The sequence below is a fragment of the Lemur catta genome, chromosome 11, assembly GCF_020740605.2.
Source record: "Lemur catta isolate mLemCat1 chromosome 11, mLemCat1.pri, whole genome shotgun sequence".
In the NCBI taxonomy this organism is placed as follows: Eukaryota; Metazoa; Chordata; class Mammalia; order Primates; family Lemuridae; genus Lemur; species Lemur catta.
Window position 1 is genome coordinate 88,248,367 of NC_059138.1, and position 21,700 is coordinate 88,270,066.

Consider the following 21,700-nt stretch of genomic DNA (forward strand, 5'->3'; position numbering starts at 1 on the left):
TCATTCTGAGGCCAGCATTACCCTCATACTAAAGCCAGATAAAGACATCATAAGAAAAGAAAGAAGACCAATATCTCTTATAAATATAAAGGCAAAAATCCTCAAAAAATAGTAGCAAACCAAATCTAACAGCATATTAAGAAGATTACACATCATGACTCAGTGGGATTTAGCCCATGAATGTAAGAGTGGTCCTGCAACACAGGCTCACTGTGCACTGGTTGCCAGTTCGGCCCACCACACCTTGGGCTGCACTTTTACCACTTGCCTGAGTCCAGGGAAGCAGAACACTCACACACACAATATCTTACATGAAGCAAGTTCATTATTTATAAATAGGTAGTAAGGGACAACAGAAACCTAGGATTCAGGGTGAAGCAGTCCCCCGAGGCTCAGCAAAGGTGCTCAGGGTAGGTAGAGTCTTGTCTGCACTTGCCCCACTTGTACCACAGCTGAGGGACACTGGAAAGCAGTCTACCCCAGGTTTTATATACCAGAGGAAATATGACTTCCAGGGACAAAGCCTTGAAGGACATCCTGTTCCTAAGGGAAACTATAACAGAGTCAGGGCTGTTTGGGGTAGTTCACCCTTATCTCAGGATGCTGCATTTCCAGAACATTTTACAGTTATTCTTGAGAACTACAAGTGAGAAATGGGGGAGAATTGGGTCAGTTCAAGGTCACCTGGAGAATTGTCCTGCAGGTTCAACATAAGACAATCAATTAATGTAATATGTCACATTAATAGAAGGAATGGGGAAAACATGATTATTTCAATTAATGAAGAAAAGGCATTTGACAAAATCCAACACCCTCTCATGATTTAAAAAAGGACACTCAGAAAACTAAGAATGCGAGGGAACTTCCTTAACATGTGAAAAGACATCTATAAAAAAAAACCCATAGCAAACATCATACTCAACAGTGAAAGACTGAAATCTTTCCCCTACGCTTGGGAATAAGACAAGGATGCTCACTTTCACCACTGCTATTCAAAATTGCATTGGATGTTCTAGCCAGAGCAATTAGGTAAGAAACAGAAACAAAAGTTGTCCTAACTAGAAAGGAAGAAGGAAAACTATTTCTATCCACAGACAACTTGATCCTCTATATAAAAATCCCAAAGAATCCACAAGAAAGCTATTAGAGCTAATAAACAAGTTCAGCAAAGTTGCAGAGCACAATATCAACACCCCAAAATCAATACAGTAGTAATGAAATACCACAAAAGAAAATTAAGAGAGAAATTTAAAAATATATTGGAAAGAATAAAATACCTAGGAATAAATTTAACCAAGTAAGTGAAGGACATGGACACTGAAAACTACAAAACATTGCTAAAAGAAATTAAGGACAACCTAAATAAATGGAAAGACATCCTGTGTTTATGGACTGGAAGACTTAGTATTGTTAAGATGTCAATACTACCCACAGTGATCTATAGATTCGACTCAATCTGTATCAAAATTCCAACAGCCTTTTTTGCAGAAATGTAAAAGCCAACCCTCAAATGCATATGATATTGCAAGGGGCCCCTTGTAGCCAAAACAATCTTGAAAAAGAACAAAGTGGAGAACTCATGTTTTCCAATTTCAAACTTACTATAATGCTACAGTAATGAAAACAGTGTGGTACTGGCATAAGAATAGACATATAGACCAATGGAATAAAATTAAGAGTCCAGAAATAAACCTAACATTTATGGTCAACTTATTTTTAAAAAGGGTGCCAAGTCCATTCAATAGAGAAAGAATAGTTTTCAACAAGTGATGCTGGGCCAACTGGAGTTCTACACGTAAAAGAATGAAGTTGGACCCCTACTGAACAGTCATAAACAAAAATTTAACTCAAAATGGATAAATTATCTAAATCTTCATGACTTCAGATTTGGCAATGAATTCTTAGATTTGACATGAGCAACATCAAAATTAAAAACTTTTGACCTTTGGTGGGTAGTGGCTAACACAGAGGGAGGCCATGAAGGCCTGGGGTACACTGCAAGGGTATGAAGTGGTAGGGTGCTGCCTGCCCACCCCTAAAAGCTGCACACCAACCTTCTACTGCATACAAATCTTTGTGCCTCTGGAACTTTGTATCTCAGTTGAAGATGAAGCCTTCTGATAGAAATTGTCTCCAGTGGACAGTGTTGAGGGATGCTCCCCATTTTGGGTGAAGAACTTGGGCACCAGGCTGTGCCACCTCCCCAAGCAGCACCCACACCCTATACTGGGAACACATGGTCTAATCTGGCAGGTACCACCATTTAGTAATAGGGTGCTAGGCATGCTCCATTGAGATCATGAAGATGAAGGAGATTGCTCCAGGAAGTGCCATGGGCCAGTGGTCAATTCCACCATGCCATCATCAAGTTCCCACTGCCCCACCAGTCCTGCCATGAAAGCAGGAGCCACATACTTCACCACCAAGAGGCTCAACACCTTCTTCTAGGTGCAAGGCCCTCCCCACCCCAGGGACTGCCCAAGTAAACTCTTCAGAACACCAAAAAATTGAAAACTTTTGTTCATCAAAGGACATTGTCAAGAAATGCAAAGACTACAGTGGCATTAGATGTGGAAAGATATAATAAAAATAAAAAAGCAAAATAATAAAGATCTAAATTTAAAAAATAAAAAATACAAAAAAATAAATTAATTAATTAAATAAAGCAATGCAAAGACAACCTAGAAAATGGAAGACATTAGTTTCAAATCACATGTCTGGTAGGGTCTAATATCCAGAATATATAAAGAATTTCTACACCTCAACAACAAAAGGATAAACAACTGAATTTAAAAATGGGTAAATGACTTATATAGATAGTTCTCCAAAGAAAATACACAATGGCCAACAAGCACATGAAAAGATGTTCAACATCATTAGCCTTTAGGGAAATACCAATCAAAACCACAATGAGATAACACCTCACACTTACTAGATAGTTATGACAAAATTTTTAAAAAGAAAGTAACAAGTGTTGGCAAGGTTGTGGAGAAATTGGAAACTTTATAGTTTTCTGGTGGAAATGCAAAATGGTTTGGCTGTGGTGGGAAACAATTTATCACTTCCTCAAAAAGCTAGACAGAGTTCCCATACAACCCAGCAATTGCACTCCTAGGTATATATATACATATATATATATATGCAAACTAATTATTAATATAAATACATACCCAGATACTTATAAGCCAATGTTTATTGCAGCATTATTTGCGATAGCCAAAAGCTGGAAACAATCTAAGTGTCCAGCAATGGGTGAATGAATAAACAAAATGCTGTATGTATATATATATATATATATATATATATATATATATATATTTAATGCAATGAAATATTATTCAGCCATAAAAAGGAATGAAGTTCTGATCTATGCTACAATATGGACAAACCTTGACAATATTATGCTAAGCCAGAAATAAGTCACACACAAAATGACAAATACAGTATGATTCCACTTACATGAGGTAACTAGAGTAGTCAAATTTATAGAGACAGAGAGTACTAATGTAAGCATTAATGTAATAGAGGTTACCAATGGAGAGTGGAGAGCCGGAGGGGAGGGGGAAATGGGAAGTTATTGCTTAATGGTTGCAGAGTTTCCATTTGGGGTGATGAAAATGTTTGAAAACAGTGGTGATGGTTGCACAATATTGTGAATGTAATAAACGCCACTGAATTATACACTTAAAATGGTTAAATGGCAAATTTTAAATACATTTTACCACAACGTATAAAAAATGAAAAAAAAAAAGCATACTGAGGTTTGTTCCTTGGTCCTTTCATCGTCTCCTAGTCTACAGATCCTTGTCCCACACATCAGTCCAACTTTGTTCTTAAAAGTACTTACATTCTCTATTAAAAAAAAAAAAAGAAAACCAAAGAAAACACCTCTTACTTTGCCTTTCTCTTTTAGAAATTGCTCTAAGTCTATATCATACCGGTGGAGGGCTGGCATAGCCTTGGTTTAAAGACTGGCCCAGATTCAGATATCTGTGTCCTCTATGGGACTATCATGCTGGTCAGATTCCTGCCCCTTGTCACCCCAGTATCTGCTGCTGTGATACATGCCATAGTCCTTGTCTTTAAGTAGCTCATTATCTTGTTGGGAAAATATATCCAAGACAATATTCAAGGCAGGCTGGAACAGTTACCTTTTTTTTTTTTTTTTTTTTTGAGACAGAGTCTCCCTCTGTTGCCCCAGCTAGAGTGCCCTGGCATCAGTCTAGCTCACAGCAACCTCAAACTCCTGGACTTAAGCAGTCCTCCTGCCTCAGCTTCCCGAGTAGCTGGGACTACAGGCATGTGCCACTATGCCCAGCTAATTTTTTTTCTATATATATTTTTAGCTATCCAGGTCATTTCTTTCTATTTTTAGTAGAGGCAGAGTCCTGCTCTTGCTCAGGCTGGTCTTGAACTCCTGACCTCGAATGATCCTCCTGCCTCGGCCTCCCAGAGTGTTAGGATTACAGGCGTGAGCCACCGCGCCTAGCCTGGAACAGTTCCTTAATGCCAGTTATTTGGATGCCACCTTCCCATGCTAGTATCTACTTACTATTTTATTCAAATAGAACCACTTGTTACAAAAGAAAACTTTATCATAAGTGCGAAAACCAGTATCATGTGCCATAAACAAACTGTCAAATACCATGAAGACAATGCAGTTTAAAGTCTAGCTTTATATTATTGCCCACCGAAAGCTTTGAGCCTAAAGTCTGATCTATGTCAAAAAGGGAAAGAAGAAAAAAAGCGGAGTTAAAGACAGCAGGAAATGAGGCTTTCTCTTGGCTGTAACGAAGACCGGAAAACTGCAAGGAACTAAGTTTCTCAGTATGTGACTGAATACAACTTACCATATTACATCAACTCTTAGATACAACTTTTCCTTCAAATTTTAACATATTGAAATAGGGAAAAATCTATCAACAGGGTGTAGTTGGTTAATTAGCGTTTTATCTTTTTTGGTAGGTGGCTCTGGTAGTCAGAACAACCCAAGTGGGGTCCCAGCGTGACTTCTTGCCATCTGTAGACTGGAAATAGCAACATCCTTTTCACGGGTTGTTACACAATAGTGCCAGTGAAGCGCTAGTCAGAAAGAATGGAGCAGCCAGGCGTGGTGGCACTCTGGGAGGCCAAGGCGAGAGGATTGTTTGAGTTCAGGAGTTCGAGACCAGCCTGAGCAAGAGCGAGACCCCGTTTCTACTAAAAACATAAATTATATGGACAGCTAAAAATATATATAGAAAAATTAGCTGGGCACGGTGGCACATGCCTGTAGTCCCAGCTATTCTGGAGGCTGAAGCAGGAGGATCGCTTGAGCCCAGGAGTTTGAGGTTGCTGTGAGCTAGGCTGACGCCACGGCACTCACTCTAGCCCAGGCAACAGAGTGAGACTCTGTCTCAAAAAAAAAAAAAAAAAAGCATGGAGCAAAACAAATGCTCAGTAAAGCAGATTTTGTTATTCAAATTACTTATTTTGTTCGGTGAAAAATTTCTCATCAAGGCAACTATCACTTGATGGGTTCCTATGAGGTGTTGAACACATCTTAGTTTTATAAAATGATCTTAGAAGCCATAGGAAGTCCACAGACTAGACGTCCTCTCCGGCTGCGCAAAAAGGCGGGCTCTGGCTTGCCGCGACGCCCCCACCTGCGCGGTCACGCCCGGCGCGGTTCTGTGACGTCACAATCCCGCCTACAGCGAGATGGGCGGGCCATCTCCTCCGGGGTAGGGCTACGTGCTGACGCCACACGCCAGGGCGGGGCCGAGAGTTTGGTGCCCCGGAGTGGGGTGTCGGCGCCTCATTCGGGTGGAGCTGAGCCGGAGACAGGTAAGTGCGTGTTGCCGCCGATCCCAGCGCAGTACCAGGAGGTGCGGCGCTTGTCGGTCCGGGGTCGGAGTTCGTGGCAGAGGGCGAGGCCGCCGCGCCCTTGATGCCGCGGGCGCCGCGGTGACAGGGGAGTGGAGCTGGATGGAGCAAGGCTGACGGAGGGTGGTGGGAGGGACGGGGCCTGACGGACGGGCATGGTAGCCAATGGCGCGGCAGTGCCCGCCCGGCAGGCGGAGATTGGCGGGTACGGGCGCGCGCCGAGGTCGCGCGGGGCGCGGAGCGGGGCGCCATTGGTTGTGGGTGAGCGCGGGGCGGTCTGGGCGGCGGATGTGAGGGAGCGGGCGGCGCGGCAGCCAGGGTGACCCCAAGGGCTCGACGGGTGTCACGTGGCAGGCCGCGGTCTGACCGCGTCCTTCTCCAGCGGACCGCACCCTCCTTCCCGCCCGAGTGGTCCGCGTTGCTTTGTCCGTAAGACGCTAGCCTGCTTGGATTGCGTCCTCGCGTTCTGTGGAAGCGTCCAGCTTGGGGGTAGCCTGGCTTGGGGCCGCACGCGCGGGTTACGGCGCTGACCTTGGCGCTGTCCCCGCACCTGCTGGCCAGAGTTGGGTCAAACAGGTTGACTGAGATGAAGCCTATTTCCCGCAGAAACAGCTTTCAGGCATCTTTCCCCCTCTCGAAATTGTATCTGACTTGGATGTGAGTTGTTAGGTGCTGAGATTTAATAGAAAACTTTACGGCTGTGCCTACACCCTGACCTCAGTGTGCCCTACCTGCCGTCTCCGCCCCTTTCCCCAGAACAGAGCGCCAAGAGGACTCGGGATTTCCTTGTGCCTTGTTTTGCAGTCTGTACTTTGAAGTTGATTTCCAGGTACACTGCTTTGAGCAGCTGACCTTAGGATGGGTGGCCTGGAATTTGAAGCCTCTTTTGCAGGGCAGCTCTGTGTACCACAGTCAAACCATAGTTTGCTGTGCAGAATCACTTGATAGGAAAATACATAACACTTTTCAAGCTTTGTAAAGTAGCTGAGGACTGGTTCTTGGAAAGTTGGATAAAGATCAGTGTATCCTCATTTTTTTGAGAGTACTTTTCACATTTAAATTATTTTTTTCCCTTAAATAACAGCTTTACTGAGATATAATTCACATACCATACAATTCACTCATTTAAAGTGCACAGTTCAGTGATTTGTAATGTATTCATAGTTACACAGCCATCACTACAATTCACTTTTAAAGACTAACTTGAATCTCAGAAATACATACTCAGACATGAATTTCTGTTGCTTTTGTTTAAATTTGAGTGCACAGTTTGTTAAATACCAATGTTTACCTTATTTAATATATCTGCATCACAAAGGAGCTGCCTTTTTTTTTTTTTTTTTTTTGAGACAGAGTCTGGCTCTGTTGCCTGGGCTAGAGTGCCCTGGCATCAGCCTAGCTCACAGCAACCTCAAACTCCTGGGCTCAAGGGATCCTTCTGCCTCAGCCTCCCGAGTAGCTGGGACTACAGGCATGCACCACGGTGCCCGGCTAATTTTTCTATATATATTTTTAGCTGTCCATATAATTTCTTTATATTTTTAGTAGAGACGGGGTCTTGCCCTTGCTCAGGCTGGTCTTGAACTCCTGACCGTGAGTGATCCTCCCACCTCGGCCTCGCAGAGTGCTAGGATTACAGGCGTGAGCCACGGCAACCGGCCAAGGAGCTGCTTTTCAAACGATCTCACTCTTCACTGGCCCCATTTGAAAAAAAATACAGTACATCTACTTTTAAATTTTTCAGATAGTTTTTATTTTGAGATAACTACATATTATTGAGAAATTCATTTTGAGAATTGTAAAGTTTTAAGAAATTATACATAAAAATTTATGGCATGCAGTCATAACAAATAGTACAGAGAGATCCCATAACCCTTTACCCACTTTTCTCCAGTGGTAACATTTTGCAAAACTATAGTAAATATCACAATCAGATATTGTAATTAATAAGATACAGAACATTTCCATAACTTCAAGGATCGGGTCCTGTTGCCTTCTTATTATAGCCACACCCATGTCCCTCCTGCCCCCCCTCCCTCAACTCCTGGCAACCAGTAGTCTGTTCTCTATTTTCCTAATTTTGGTGTGTCAGGAATGCCAAATAAAGGGAATCACACAGCCTTTTAGGATTGGCTTTTTCCACTTAGCATAATTCTCTGGAGATTCATCCAGGACTGTTGTGTGTATCAGTAGTTTGTTCCTTTTTGTTGCATGCAGGCTGTGGATATACCACAAGTAGTTGGTTTTACTATTCGTCCATTGCAGGACATCTGGGCTGTTTCCAATCTTTGGCTGTACAAATAATGCTGCTATAAATGTTCATATACAGGTTTATGTGACCATAAATTGACGTTTCTCTGAGATAAATGCCCAGAAATGCAATCACTAGGTCCTACTGCCCTAGTGCATGCATCCTTTTTTTTTTTTTTTTATCTTTTTTTTTTTTTTGAGACAGAGTCTCACTCTGTTGCCCAGGCTAGAGTGCCGTGGCGTCAGCCTAGCTCACAGCAACCTCAAACTCCTGGGCTCAAGTGATCTCCTGCCTCAGCCTCCTGAGTAGCTGGGACTACAGGCATGCGCCACCATGCCCGGCTAGTTTTTTCTATATATTTTTAGTTGTCCAGCTAATTTCTTTCTATTTTTAGTAGAGACAAGGTCTCGCTCTTGCTCAGACTGGTCTTCAACTGCTGAGCTCAAGCAGTCCTCCCACCTCGGCCTCCCAGAGTGCTAGGATTACAGGCGTGAGCCACTGCACCTGGCCTGCATGCTTCCTTTTTAAAGAAATAACCAAACTGTTTTACCATTTTACATTCCCATCAGCAATGTATGTGTGATCTTGTTTCTCCACACCCTTGCTGGCATTTGGTCATGTTACTATTTTTTATTTTAGCCATTCTAATAGATGTGTAACAATGTCTCATTGTGGTTTTGATTTGCCTTTCCCTGATGGCTAATGATGTTGAACATCTTTTCATGTGCTTATTTGCCATCTGTATATCCTCTTGGGTGAAATGTCTGTCTGTATCTTTTGCCCATTCTGTGCTTGGATTTAGTTTTTTTTTTTTTTAATGTTGAGTTTTGAGAATTCCTTATATATTCTAGATACTAGTCCTTTGTTGGTTATGTGGTTTGCAAATGCAAATATTTCCTCCTAGTTGGTAGTTTGTCTTTCTTTCTTTCTTTCTTTCTTTTTTTTTTTTTTTTTGAGGCAAGGTCTCACACTGTTGCCCAGGCTAGAGTGCAGTGGCATTATCATCGCTCACTGCAACCTCCAACTCCTGTGTTCAGATGATCCTCCTGCTTCCCAAGTAGCTGGGACTACAGGTGCGTGCCAAGACGCCTGACTAATTTTTCTGTTTTTATAGAGGCATGGTATCACTACATTGCCCAGCCTGGTCTCAAACTCCTGGCCTCCAGTGATCTTCCTGCCTCAGCCTCCAAAAGTCCTGGGATAACAGGTGTGAGCCACTACACCCGGCCTGTCCTTTCATTTCTTAACAGGTTCTTCTGCAGAGCAAAAGTTTATAATTTTGATAAAGTCTGGTTTAACAATTTTGTCTTTTAGACTGTGCTTTAGGTGTCAAGTCTAAGCTCTTTGCCCAGCCCAAGTTCCTGAAGATTATATCCTGTGAACTTTTCTGAAAGTTTTATAGTTATGTTTTACATTTAAATTTGTGATTCATTTTGAGTTCATTTCTGTATATGGTATCAAGTTTAGGTTGAATGTTTCTTGGTTTTTTTGCTTATGAATATCTAACCAGTGCCATTTGTATGAGAAGACTGTTCTTCCTCCCTTGAATTGCTTTTGCACTTTTGTCAAAAATCAGTTGTCTGTGCTTGTTTTTGTGGGTCTGTTTCTGAGTTCCCTGTTCCATCACCAGTACCACACAGTTTTGATTACTACAGGTGCATAGTAAGTCTTGAAATCAGATTGATTCTTCCTACTTTTATTCTTCTTTTTCAAAATTGTTTTAGCTAATCTAGTTCTTTTGCATTTACATATATATGTCGAAGAATCTTCTACAAACAATTTTAGTGTTCACTGTTCTAATCCGTGAGCATTGTATGGCTCTCCATATACTTAGCTCTTTGATTTCTGTCGTCAGTGCTTTGTAGTTTTCAACATACAGATCCTGCCCATGCTTTGTTAGATGTACACCTAGGTGTTTCTGTTTTTAAAATTTTGCTTTACATGGGTTCATTGCTAGTATGTAGACATACACTTGGGTGCTGTATGTTTATCTTGTATCCTGTGACCTTGCTGAACTCAGTGAGTGTTTAGATTTTTTTCAGTTTTCTATGCATACTGTCATGTCATTTGCAAATAGGAACAGTTTTATTTTTTACTTTCTGATATGTATGCCTTTTGGTTCCCTTTCTTGCCTAATTGTACTGGGTACAATGTCTGTGTTTATAGGAGGGATGACGGTGGACATCCTTTCCTTGTTTTCTTAGAAGCATTTAGTCTTTCACCATGAATGTTAGCTACAGGCTTTTGTAGTTGCTCTTCATCAAGTTGAAGTTCTCTCTTCCTAGTTTCCTGAGTTTTTTTCATGGATTTATGTTGAATTTTGTCAAATGCTTTATTTGCATCAATTGATATTATCATTTGATTTTTCTTCTCTAGCCTGTCAATATGGTAAATTTTCTTGTTTTTTTTTTTTTTTTCATATATCGGAACAGCCTTGCATCTGTGGAATACACCTCACTAGGTCATGGTATACTAATTGTATTTATATATTGCTGAATTCTATTTGATAATATTTTGTTAAGTATTTTTGCATTTGTATTCATGAGGGATATTAGTCTGAAACTCTTTTGGTACTGTCTTTATCTGGGTTTGATAGCAGGGAAATAACTTCATAAAATGAATTGGTAAGTGTTCCCTCCTTTTATATTTTCTGGAAGATATGTAGAGTTGAAACTAATTTATCTACTAGAATTCATCTGGTAGAATTCTTTAATGAAACCATCTGAGCCTAGAAATTGCTTTTTCAGGAGCTTTTAAATTACAAATTAAAATTTTTTAATAATTATAAGGTTATGAATTTGTCTATTTCATATTGGATGTGTTGTGGTAGTTTGTGCTTTTGTTGAGTTCTATATCCTTGCTGATTTTATATCTAGCTATTCTATCCATTGTTAAAGGGGGTGTTGAAGTCTCCACCTATAATTGTGGGTTTTTCTCCTTTCACTCCTATCAGTTTTGTTCACATATTTAGCAGCTTTTTTGGTGCGTGTGCATTTAGGATTGCTGTGTTTTCTTGGTGGATTGACCTTTTTGTCATATAATGTCCCTCTCTGTCTCTGGTAATTTTCTTTGCTCTGAAGTCAACTTTATCCATCATAATATTGCCACTTTTGCTTTTATTTGATTAATATTTGCATGATATACTGCATTATTTTTTATTGTTTTACCTTCAATCTTATAGCATTATATAAGGATTTTTTTTCCCCTAGAGACTGCCTAATCTACTATATTATTATATTTGAAATGACTTTCTTATAGACAAGCATACAGTTGGGTCCTGTTTTATCCACTTGTCCATCTCTGTCTTCTAATTGGTATATTTATATCATTTATATTTAATGTAATTATTATTGTAGGACTTAAGTTTTCCACTTTATTCTTTGTTTTTTGCTCTGCTTTTAATTTTTCTGCTTTTTCCTGACTTCCTATGGGTTAGATGAACATATTTAGAATTTCATTTTCATGTATGATGTTTTTAGTTTTTTTTTTTTTTTTTTTTAGAGACAGTCTCGCTCTGTTGCCCAGGCTAGAGTGCTGTGGCATCAGTCTAGCTCACAGCAACCTCAAACTCCTGGGCTCAAGCGATCCTTCTGCCTCAGCCTCCCGAGTAGCTGGGATTACAGGTATGTGCCACCATGCCTGGCTAATTTTTTTCTATATATTTTTAGTTGTCCAGCTAATTGCTTTCTATTTTTTTTAGAGATGAGGTCTTGCTCTTGCTCAGGCTGGTCTTGAACTCCCGAGCTCAAACGATCCGCCCACCTCGGCCTCCCAGAGTGCTAGTATTGCAGGCATGAGCCGCCGTGCCCAGCTTTTAGTATATCTTTATACAGATTTTTTTAGTAGTTGTCTAGGTATTATATTATATAGATATAACTTATTAGTTTAATTAAGTAATTTTTCGAGATGGGGTCTTGCTATGTTGTCTATGGTGGAGTGCAGTGGCTATTCACAGCCACGATTATAGCACACTATGGCCTCAAACTTCTGGGCTACTGTGATCCTCCTACGTTATCCTGTGTAGCTGGGACTGTAGACATGTACCACCATGCCCAGCTACCCTCTCCCATTTAAAATTGTCTTAACTTCCTACGTACATTTAGAACTACATCAGACATGTTATAATTTTTGCTTCAGCCATTAAGCATAATTTAGGAGACTTGAAATAAGGAAATTATACGTACCCATGTATTTGTTCTTTCTGTTATTTCTTTCTTCATTGATGTTCTAAGATTCCTTCATTTATCATTCCCTTTCTGTTTAGAGAACTTCCTTTAGCTATTCATTTAGAGTAAATCTGCTGGCTACAAATTCCGTTAGTTTTTCTTCATCTGAGAATGTCTTGTTAGAGCCGGTTTCCCTCGGCCCCAGGAACAGAGAGGCAGAGTCACCAAGGCTGCAAAAGGCAAAGGAGTTTATTGGCTAGCTCGAGCTAGGGTCCAAGTCCCAGAGCACCAATGCAGTGGCCTCTCCACGAACTGGGACCCCGCCCTGGGGTAAAAATCAAGCTTTTATACTTTTCAGTAGGTTACATACGCTGGGCACACCATCCCCCCTCCCTACCTCAGTTCATTTGTCCCTTCAAGACTGGCTGACCGTGTCGGCTCCTGATTGGTTGGTTCCATGGTCGCGTTAACTCCTGATTGGTCGGCTCCAAGTCTCGGGATCCTCCGGTGGTCATCGGGGTCATTTCTGGGAAGGGGAGGGCCCACGCCAGGGAAACCGAAATTTAGGCCTATTCCAGGAAGCCTAGCCTGTTATGGAGTACCTTTGCTCTTACATTCCCCCCTTTTTCTTGTTCTTACAAGCATTGTTGCTTGTACATGGGGTCCCATATTTCCCCCATTTCTAGGCAGGAGTCACGACTCAGCTTGTTGGTACTGTTACCGCAGTACCATCAATTGCACGGTATTGACTCGCTCTTTTACAAAGGTCACTAATCTATTCAGCATACACGGTCCGAAAGTGAGGATGAGCAGAAGCACAGTTAGGGGTCCTAATAAAGTGGAAAGCAAAGTAGTCAGCCAAGGGGAGCTATTGTACCATGACTCAAACCATCCTTCTTTTTGTTCATGCTCTCTTTTTCACTTTGCCATTCCTTCCCTAACTTTAGCCATGGATTCTCTTACTATCCCGGTATGGTCAGTGTAGAAGCAGCACTCTTTCCCTAGGGCTGCACATAGCCCCCCCTGTTGGAGGAATACTAGGTCTAGTCCTCTCTGGTTCTGCAGCACCACTTTAGACAGTGAGGTTAGCGACTTTTCTAAATGGGAGATGGACTCCTCGATTCTGGCTATATCTTTATCTACGGCGGCCCTTAGACTGTCAAGCCACCTTTGCTGCACCGCTAAGGATGAGATACCTGTCCCTGCTCCTATTGCGCTCAGGCCAAAAAGGGTGGCTAAGGTTATTGCTGTAAAGGGCTCTCTTTTTTTCTAGCCAATCTGGCACCTTCTGTGCCCTTTGTCCATGCATCATATATTATATTTTCTTGGTGGTAAATAACCTTAGGGAATACTAGCACCATGATGCAGAATATCTCTAACTCCTCAAAGACAAACAGGCTGAGGCATGGTGTCAGACCTGTTTTAGAACAAATCCACCACCCACTGAGCGCCGGAGCAACCCATTTTGTTCCTCCAGTCCGGTCTACAGACGGGTGGACTCTGGCACAAAACTGTGCATGGCTAGGGGGCACCTTTCCGAGGCAGGTTCGGTTCCCTGTGACTGCCTGAAGCGTCAGCCCCGGGCCTTCACGATCCCACGTGCAGGACCCAGGGACCTCTTCTCTCGAACAGTGGAAAGGGGCATCCACTCCTACTGCTTCATAGAAAGGGGGGGGTCTGATATCATAGCATAACCAACAAGCTTCCGTAGCGTTGGGGTCAGATTGATTTAATGCCTCATAAGTTGCTGTCAGCATTTGCCATAGAGGATCTCCTGACTCATCTGTTCTGCGGGCTACTTGAGCTCCCGCCTCATCTGCTCTGGGGACTACTTGAGCTTCCACCTCTGTCATCGGGGGTTGTTGAAAGTGAAAGTGGGGCGACAGTCGGGCGGGGGCCATTTTGTTGTCCCCCTAGCATCTGCCCCAGCACCAGATTGGGTCCCACAACGCTTGAGATGGGAGTGACCCTTAGTTCAAGCTGTATCACTGTGCCAAAATATGGGCGCTGATAGAGTAAAACTCCCCAAGATAGTCCTGAGACCCACCATCTGTCCCTTTTTCCTTTATCTGTGAACCTTACATGTATCAGGTTACAGTCAGAGGCCTACCTGGTTTGTGAGCATGGCAGGACAAAAGACATTTCGATAAAAAGAGGCGGTACCTGCCATCTCCATGCCCCATCATTGGTGGTCACACACCTCCAGGCTGCACAGTAAAGAGACTCAATTCCCCCACATGTGCGTCTTATCTCCCCTGTCCTAAACCCAGGACATGCATAAAACCCATTTCTACTCATTGATACGCTCCGTTCCCTCATACCACTGCCACCTCCCCCATATGAGTTATTACTCCACCAGTCCCGCCCCAGTCCTGTGAATTCAGGGTCTTGGGGAATCGGGGCTATTTGTTCTAAATTGAAGTACAGATCTGGCCACCAGGTGTTAAGAGGGGCAGTTCCAAAGGTTCTGTTATAAACTTCATGGGTTTTTAGGCAGAGCCCCAGATTTCACTTTTGGTATTACAGGTGGAGGAGCACCGTATACTATCTCAAAGGGGGTTAGGCCTAAATGGTAGGGGGTGTTCCAGGCTCGGAACAGGGCAAAGGGAAGGAGGGTCACCCAGTCCCCGCCAGTCTCCAGAACCAATTTAGTCAAAGTCTCCTTTAGGGTTCTGTTCATTCTTGCTACCTGCCCCGAGCTCTGGGGATTATATGCACCATGTAATTTTTAATCTGTCCCCAGAGCCCGGGCTAGCCCCTGACTAACTTGACTTGACTTGTGAAGGCTGGCCCATTGTCAGACCCTATGCTCTCTGGCAGCCTGTACCTGGGAACTATTTTTTTCTAACATTTTCTTTGCCACTATTAAAGCAGTTTCTCCTTTAGTAGGAAAAGCCTCTACCCACCCTGAGAAGGTGTCTACCATGACCAGCAAGTACTTGTACCCATATTTCCATGGTCTTACCTCCGTAAAATCTATTTCCCGAAACAATCCTGGCCACCTCCCCCGTTTCCTGGTACCTGCATGGGTCCCTCTGATCGTCCCAGGCTGCGTAACCTGGCAGACACAACAGTTCTTGACAATGCTTTCTGCTATCTTTCCTTGTGATTTGAAACGGAGTTGCACAGTGTCTAGCAGCTGTAACATCTTCTTCTTGCTGAGATGCGTTGTCTGGTGCAAGTGTCCTGGCAGGTGGTTCCCCAAGGCTTTGGGAACTACTAGGCGGTGCTCTCCATCCTGGAACCAGCCGTCCTTACCCTGTGTCGCCTGCAGTTCTTCTCTGGCCCAGTTCATGTCCGTACTGGAATAGTCCAGTTGAGGGGGTATCTCTCCCATCCCCGGGGGCAGCAGGCTCAAGTGCAGGACATCTGTCAGTGTAGGTCCTTCTGCCACCCTCTTGGCCTCGGCATCCGCGGCCCAGTTGCCTCGAGCTTCTGGTGAGTCCCCCTTCTGGTGTCCCGGAGTGTGGACTACAGCCACTGCCTTTGGTAACAGGATGGCTTCTAGCAATTGAAGTAGTTCAGGCTTATGCTTGATTTCTTTGCCCTCTGCCGTGATGAAGCCCCTTTCCTTATAGAGGGCTCCGTGTATATGCACTGTCCCGAAGGCATAGCGGCTGTTGGTATACACCGTCAGCCTCTTTCCTTGGGCCTGGCAATGGGCTTCTGTCAATGCAACCAGCTCAGCCTTCTGGGCAGATGTCCCCTGTGGAAGGCATGTAGCCCAGATAAACTTGCCTTGTCCTTCTACTATGGCCACCCCTGCATACCTGTGTCCGTCCCGGACGAAGCTGCTCCCGTCCGTGAACCAGGTCAGGTCGCTGTTCGCAAGGGGGTGGTCTTGCAGGTCCCTCCGGGCCATCTGGGTCTCGGCCAGGATCTCAAGGCAGCTATGTTTGGGCGTTGCCGGCTCAGGATCTGGCAGAAGCATGGCCGGGTTCAGGATGGCAGGAGTCCGGAACTCGATACGAGGAGGGTCCAACAGAAGTCCCTGGTAGTGAGTCAGCCTCGCATTTGTAATCCATCGTCCTGGCGGCTGCTTCAGGATCCCCTCTATGGCGTGAGGGGTGGTAATTTGCAGACACTGACCCAGGGTGAGCTTGTCGGCATCTTTGACCCGCAAAGTAGTAGCTGCGATGATCCGCAGGCACGCCGGCCATCCTGCCACTACTGGATCTAGCTTCCTGGACAGGTACTCTACCGGCCACCTCCAAGGTCCCAGCGTCTGCATGAGCACCCCCTGTGTCTACCAGGAAACTGACTGGGCTCCCCTCCACATCTAAGGTTACCCTGGGCTTGGGGAGGGGGCCCGAACCCCATCTTCCCTATTCACTATCTTTTTTTTTTTTTTTTTTTTTTTTTAATTTTATTTTATTTCTTAAAAAATTAATAATTTTTTCTTTTTGAAAATAGAGACGGGGTCTCGCTCTTGCTCAGGCTGGTCTCGAACTCCTGAGCTCACACAATCCGCCCGCCTCGGCCTCCCAAGTGCTAGGATTACAGGCTTGAGCCACCGCGCCCGGCCCCTATTCACTATCTTCTCCTTGCCCTGCTAGTAAGACTCTCTTAGGCGATGCTCTCCTCCCTGGGCCCCCCTTTTTCTTGGGATATTCTCTAGCCCAATGCCCCCTTTCCTTGCAATATGCACACTGATCCTTCTCTAGCCTTCCCCTACGGGAGCGGCCCTTTCCTTCCTTGCTGAACTCTTTTCTCCCTAACGTGCTCCCTGTAGCTGCTAGAAGAATTTTGGCCATCTCTTTGCTGGCTTTTCTAGTTTCCCCAGCCTGGAATTTCCTATCTTCTTATCTAATTCTTTCTAGCCTTTCTTCCGGGGTCTCCCTATTATTGTAGACCTTTTCAGCCACCTCTAATAGATCCTGCAGTGTCTTCTCACATAATCTATCTATCTTCTGTACTTTCCTCCTTATATCGGGGGCTGCCTGGTTTACAAAGGCCATCATTACTGCCGCCTTGCTCTCATCCGCAGTGGGATCCATAGGCATATACTGCCTAAAAGCTTCCATTAGCCTTTCTAAATAGGCCACTGGGCTCTCCTCCGGCCCCTGGCAAACATCTCCTACCTTAGCCAAATTCGTCGGCTTCCGTGCCGCCGCTCGGAGACCGATCTTTAGAGTCTGGTGGTAGACCTGGAGACGCTCCCTACCTTCAGCCTCATTGTAGTCCCAGGGGGGTCGTTCAAGTGGTAATGCTCGGTCTTTGATCCCTGGGTTAGCGGTGGGTCTGCCGTCATCTCCTGGAACAAGTTTCCGTGCTTCCCTCTGTATTCTTTCCCTCTCTTCAGTGGTGAAGAGAACTTTTAGTAGTTGCTGACAATCGTCCCAGGTGGGCTGGTGAGTGAACAAAACAGAATCTAAGTGGTTAATCAGATCTTTAGGGTTCTCCGAGAAGTTGGCGTTTTGAGGCTTCCAGTTACAGAGATCACTAGTCGACCACTAGTCACTAGTGGCAATATTGGTCACTTACCAATATTGGTAAGCCTGCTCCCCATCTGCTTGCGGGGGCCCTATTGCACGCAGGGGAAGAGCCATCACTGGTTCTGGGTCTGGTGCCCTAGTGGCCTGCTGCCAGGTCCTGTACGCCGGGCCGTCCACCGGAGGAGCTGCAGCAGCTGGGGCTGGGGCCGCAGCGGGGTTATAAGGAGGGGGCGGATTCCACTCCTGGTCTATTAGGTCAGGATATGGAGTGGAATCCCGAAGAACAGGGGGCAAGTCCGAAGGAGCGCCATTTGTGGGTCCCGATTTGGACTCTCCTTCTTTCCTGGCACCCTTCGCTACCATGATCTTGCTGTGTCCTATTGGGGGCAGGATCTTCCTCAACCAGGGTGGGGGATCCTGGACTAAGTCCTGCCAGACAATGATGTACGGGATCTGGTCAGGGCGGCCATGGGACCCTTTATTGAAAACAATTTCTTTCACCTTACAAATAATACTAAGATCGAATGTTCCATCCCGGGGCCACCCAACCCCGAAGGGTGGCCACTCGGACTCACAAAACTTAATAAATTTGCCTTTCTTGATTTCTACAGAGAGGTTATGAGCCCGATCCCTGACTTCTTTAAAATGATCTATGAGAATAGACAGAGGCGTCGTCTGAGTCTGTCCCATTCCTGCGAATGTAAAAAGAGTTAGAATATTAGAAGGGGGGGCAGTTCTCAGCCACGCGAGGAGGACTCCCACTACGACCCAGTAGAAAAGTGTGAGAGCACACTTCTTTGGAGGTCCCCAAGATGGAGGTGTGACGGAGTATAAGCCGATACCGAATGCCAGAGCTAGTGAGCTAAGAAAGATAAGTTGCAACCAAAAAGCAGTAACTCCAGAGACCAAGGGGATCATCAAAAGGATGGCCTTAGGAGATGAGGTTCCGGGGCCTTGGTGGGGTCTCGGGCCAAGGACTGGGACAAGCTGTAGGCTGCGAAGGAGAAGGAGGAGTAACGGGATGTGGAGAATTATCAGTCCACCCTCCTCTGTCCCCTCTGCCACAAAAGGGACATCTAACCCTGTTGTTAATCAAGGAATTTTCGGGACCGGGAATCGTCTCTCTGCACATCGGATCAAGTTCGCAGTCCTATGAATGAAGAAGAAACATAAAACACAGACAAAAGCGACGAGGCGAGCAACAAACTGACACCAAAAACTCAAATACAGAACGATGATGGCGACAAGACAATAATACGGATCGACAATGACGACAAGACGTTTCACAAATCCCTGATTCTTGGCCCTGTGGCCAACTTGGTCTCCCTCCCAAATGGACCCTTATCGGGCCTGCGCCGGAAACCTACCGAGGGGGCGAAGGACGTCTCCCTCTGCTCCCAACCAGCGACCCTCCAGCTTGTCCGCCTAGGCCTTCTGCTGGTCACTTCCCAGGGCCTAGTTACCTGCACCGTATGGATTTTCAGAGTTCCAACTCCTCCTCGGGTCTGGATTCTGTTCCGGGGGTTTCGGAATTCTGGATGAGGCCCCAAAATGTTAGAACCGGTTTCCCTCGGCCCCAGGAACAGAGAGGCAGAGTCACCAAGGCTGCAAAAGGCAAAGGAGTTTATTGGCTAGCTCGAGCTAGGGTCCAAGTCCCAGAGCACCAATGCAGTGGCCTCTCCACGAACTGGGACCCCACCCTGGGGTAAAAATCAAGCTTTTATACTTTTCAGTAGGTTACATACGCTGGGCACACCATCCCCCCTCCCTACCTCAGTTCATTTGTCCCTTCAAGACTGGCTGACCGTGTCGGCTCCTGATTGGTTGGTTCCATGGTCACGTTAACTCCTGATTGGTCGGCTCCAAGTCTCGGGATCCTCCGGTGGTCATCGGCATCATTTCTGGGAAGGGGAGGGCCAGCGCCGGGGAAACGAAACTTAGGCCTATTCCAGGAAGCCTAGCCTGTCATGGAGTTACCTTTGCTCTTACAGTCTCGATTTCCCTTTCATTACTGAAGGATATCATTGCTAGATATATGATTTTGGGTTAACACTTCCTTTCCTTTGGCACTTGAAAAATGAGAAATGTTATGCCAATTCCTTCTGGCCCCCATAGTTTCTGATGATGTTGTTCAAGTGTTTTTTTTTTTTGTTTTGTTTTGTTTTTTTCTTGTATACAATGCATCATTTCTCTCTGGCTGCCTTCAAGGTTTTTTCTTTGTTTATTATGTGCCTTAGTGTGCATTTCTTTGGGTTTATTCTGCTTGGGTTTAGTTTCATGAATCTGTAAGTTCTGTCTTTTGCCAAATTTGGGAAATATTCAGCTGTTATTTCTTTGCATACTTTTTCAGCCCTTCCCTCTGTCATCTTCTGGGATTTTTTTTTGTTATAGTTCCACATTTCCCTAAGGCTTTGTTCATTTTTTTTTTCAATCTATTTTCCAGACTGGGTAGTTTCTTTTGTTCTATCTTCAAGTTCACTGATTTCCTCTGTCCTCTCCATTATTTTATTTAACCCATCCATCAAGTTTTTTATTTTGGTTATTGCATTTTTCAGTTCTGAAATTTATTTTGTTCTTTCTATCTTCTTTTCCTTTGCTGAAACTTTTTATTTTTCATTTGTTTCAGGCCTGTTCATGGTTGTTCATGGAAGCATTTTGATTATGGCTCTTTTGGAATGCTCATCAGATAACTCTAATATCTGTATCATTTTGGTCTTAGTGTCTATAAATTGTCTTATTTTCTTTGGGATCATCCTGGTTCTTGATGTGAGGAGTGATCTTTGACTGCAACAAGGTTGTTATGTTACGAGACTCTTGATCTTATTTAAGTCTCTAAGCAGAGCAGAGCAGCCTTACTTGGACTGCTGCTGCCTCATTGTTCCTGGGACGGGCTCCTTGTTACCACTTCATGGACATAAGAGCTCCCCATTAGGCATTGGTGATAGGCCTGGGAAGGGAGGGGTGCTGCCTCTTTACCGCTGGGTGCGGTTGGAATTCAGCCTCCTGACCTGGTCTCCACTGACATTGTTGTGGAGGAGGAGGGTGGGGAGGGCTTGTTATCACCAGGTGGGGATGAAAGTCCATAATGTCTACTCTGACATCACCTGAATGGAGTGAGGGTGGGGCCACAGTGTTTTCTGTGGAGTTTGGCTACAATAGAGCAATTATTTAAAAGTTTTCCATCTTACTGCCTTTTTCCTGGTTCTTTAGCTAGGGAGAGCAAGCTTTTGTTGTGGCTTTGTCTACACCTGTTGGCATTTCTAGGTTGCAGGCTTCTCTGGTACCTAGTCTGGGACATATGAAGCAAAAAGGAAACTGAGAATTCATACTCTTTCTTTGGGTCTTGAGGTCCCTAGCCAGTCTGCTTCCTTCTATCCACCTTTCAGAATCATCTTCTGTTTTGTTTTAAATGTAATGTCTCATGTTTTTAGCTAAATTTAGCAAGAACCAGAAGTCCTATATGTGCTTTAATAGCATGTTGACAAATTGGCTTGCTTTCCATGAAGATTTAATAATTTACACTCTATCAACACCTTTAAAAAGTGCCTGTTTACCTACACCCTCACTAGTCAACCTGTTCATACCAGTGCAGTCATGGCCACCTCTGATGCTGTAGGGCCACATCTAGGGAAGGAGCAAAACAGTCTTCAGACCTGTATACGGAAGCCTACTCAGGGATCTGACCTCGGCGGTGTTAGTCTCACCATGTGGTAAAGGCCCACAATTCATGAGCTAAGTGGGCTTCTGTGCTAAATGATGGAGACAGCCTACTAATGTTTCAGAAGTTAACAGTGACCGCTACTCCAAATTAGCTTAATGTTTAGATTTGTCTTGGGAACTTGAACTTTTTAGAGATATCACTAGTTGACCTTTTTTTTCCTGATAAATTGTAATTCTTTAGTCATTACAAAATACTTTTAGGTTTGCAAAATGCTTTCATATTTGTTTTGTAATTATAGAAAGACATTATGAAGGAATTAGGA

General features: G+C 44.2%; 1 protein-coding gene across 2 annotated transcripts in view; it reads left to right on the plus strand.

The window, feature by feature from the left end:
• Positions 1–5,672: 5,672 nt before the first annotated feature.
• Positions 5,673–21,700, plus strand: part of OGDH (oxoglutarate dehydrogenase) — a 94,769-nt gene continuing 78,741 nt past the window's right edge. For both annotated transcript variants that reach the window (XM_045565216.1, XM_045565215.1), the window contains exon 1: positions 5,673–5,826. The gene's annotated coding sequence lies outside the window, so the exon portion shown is untranslated. The remainder of the gene's footprint in view (positions 5,827–21,700) is intronic.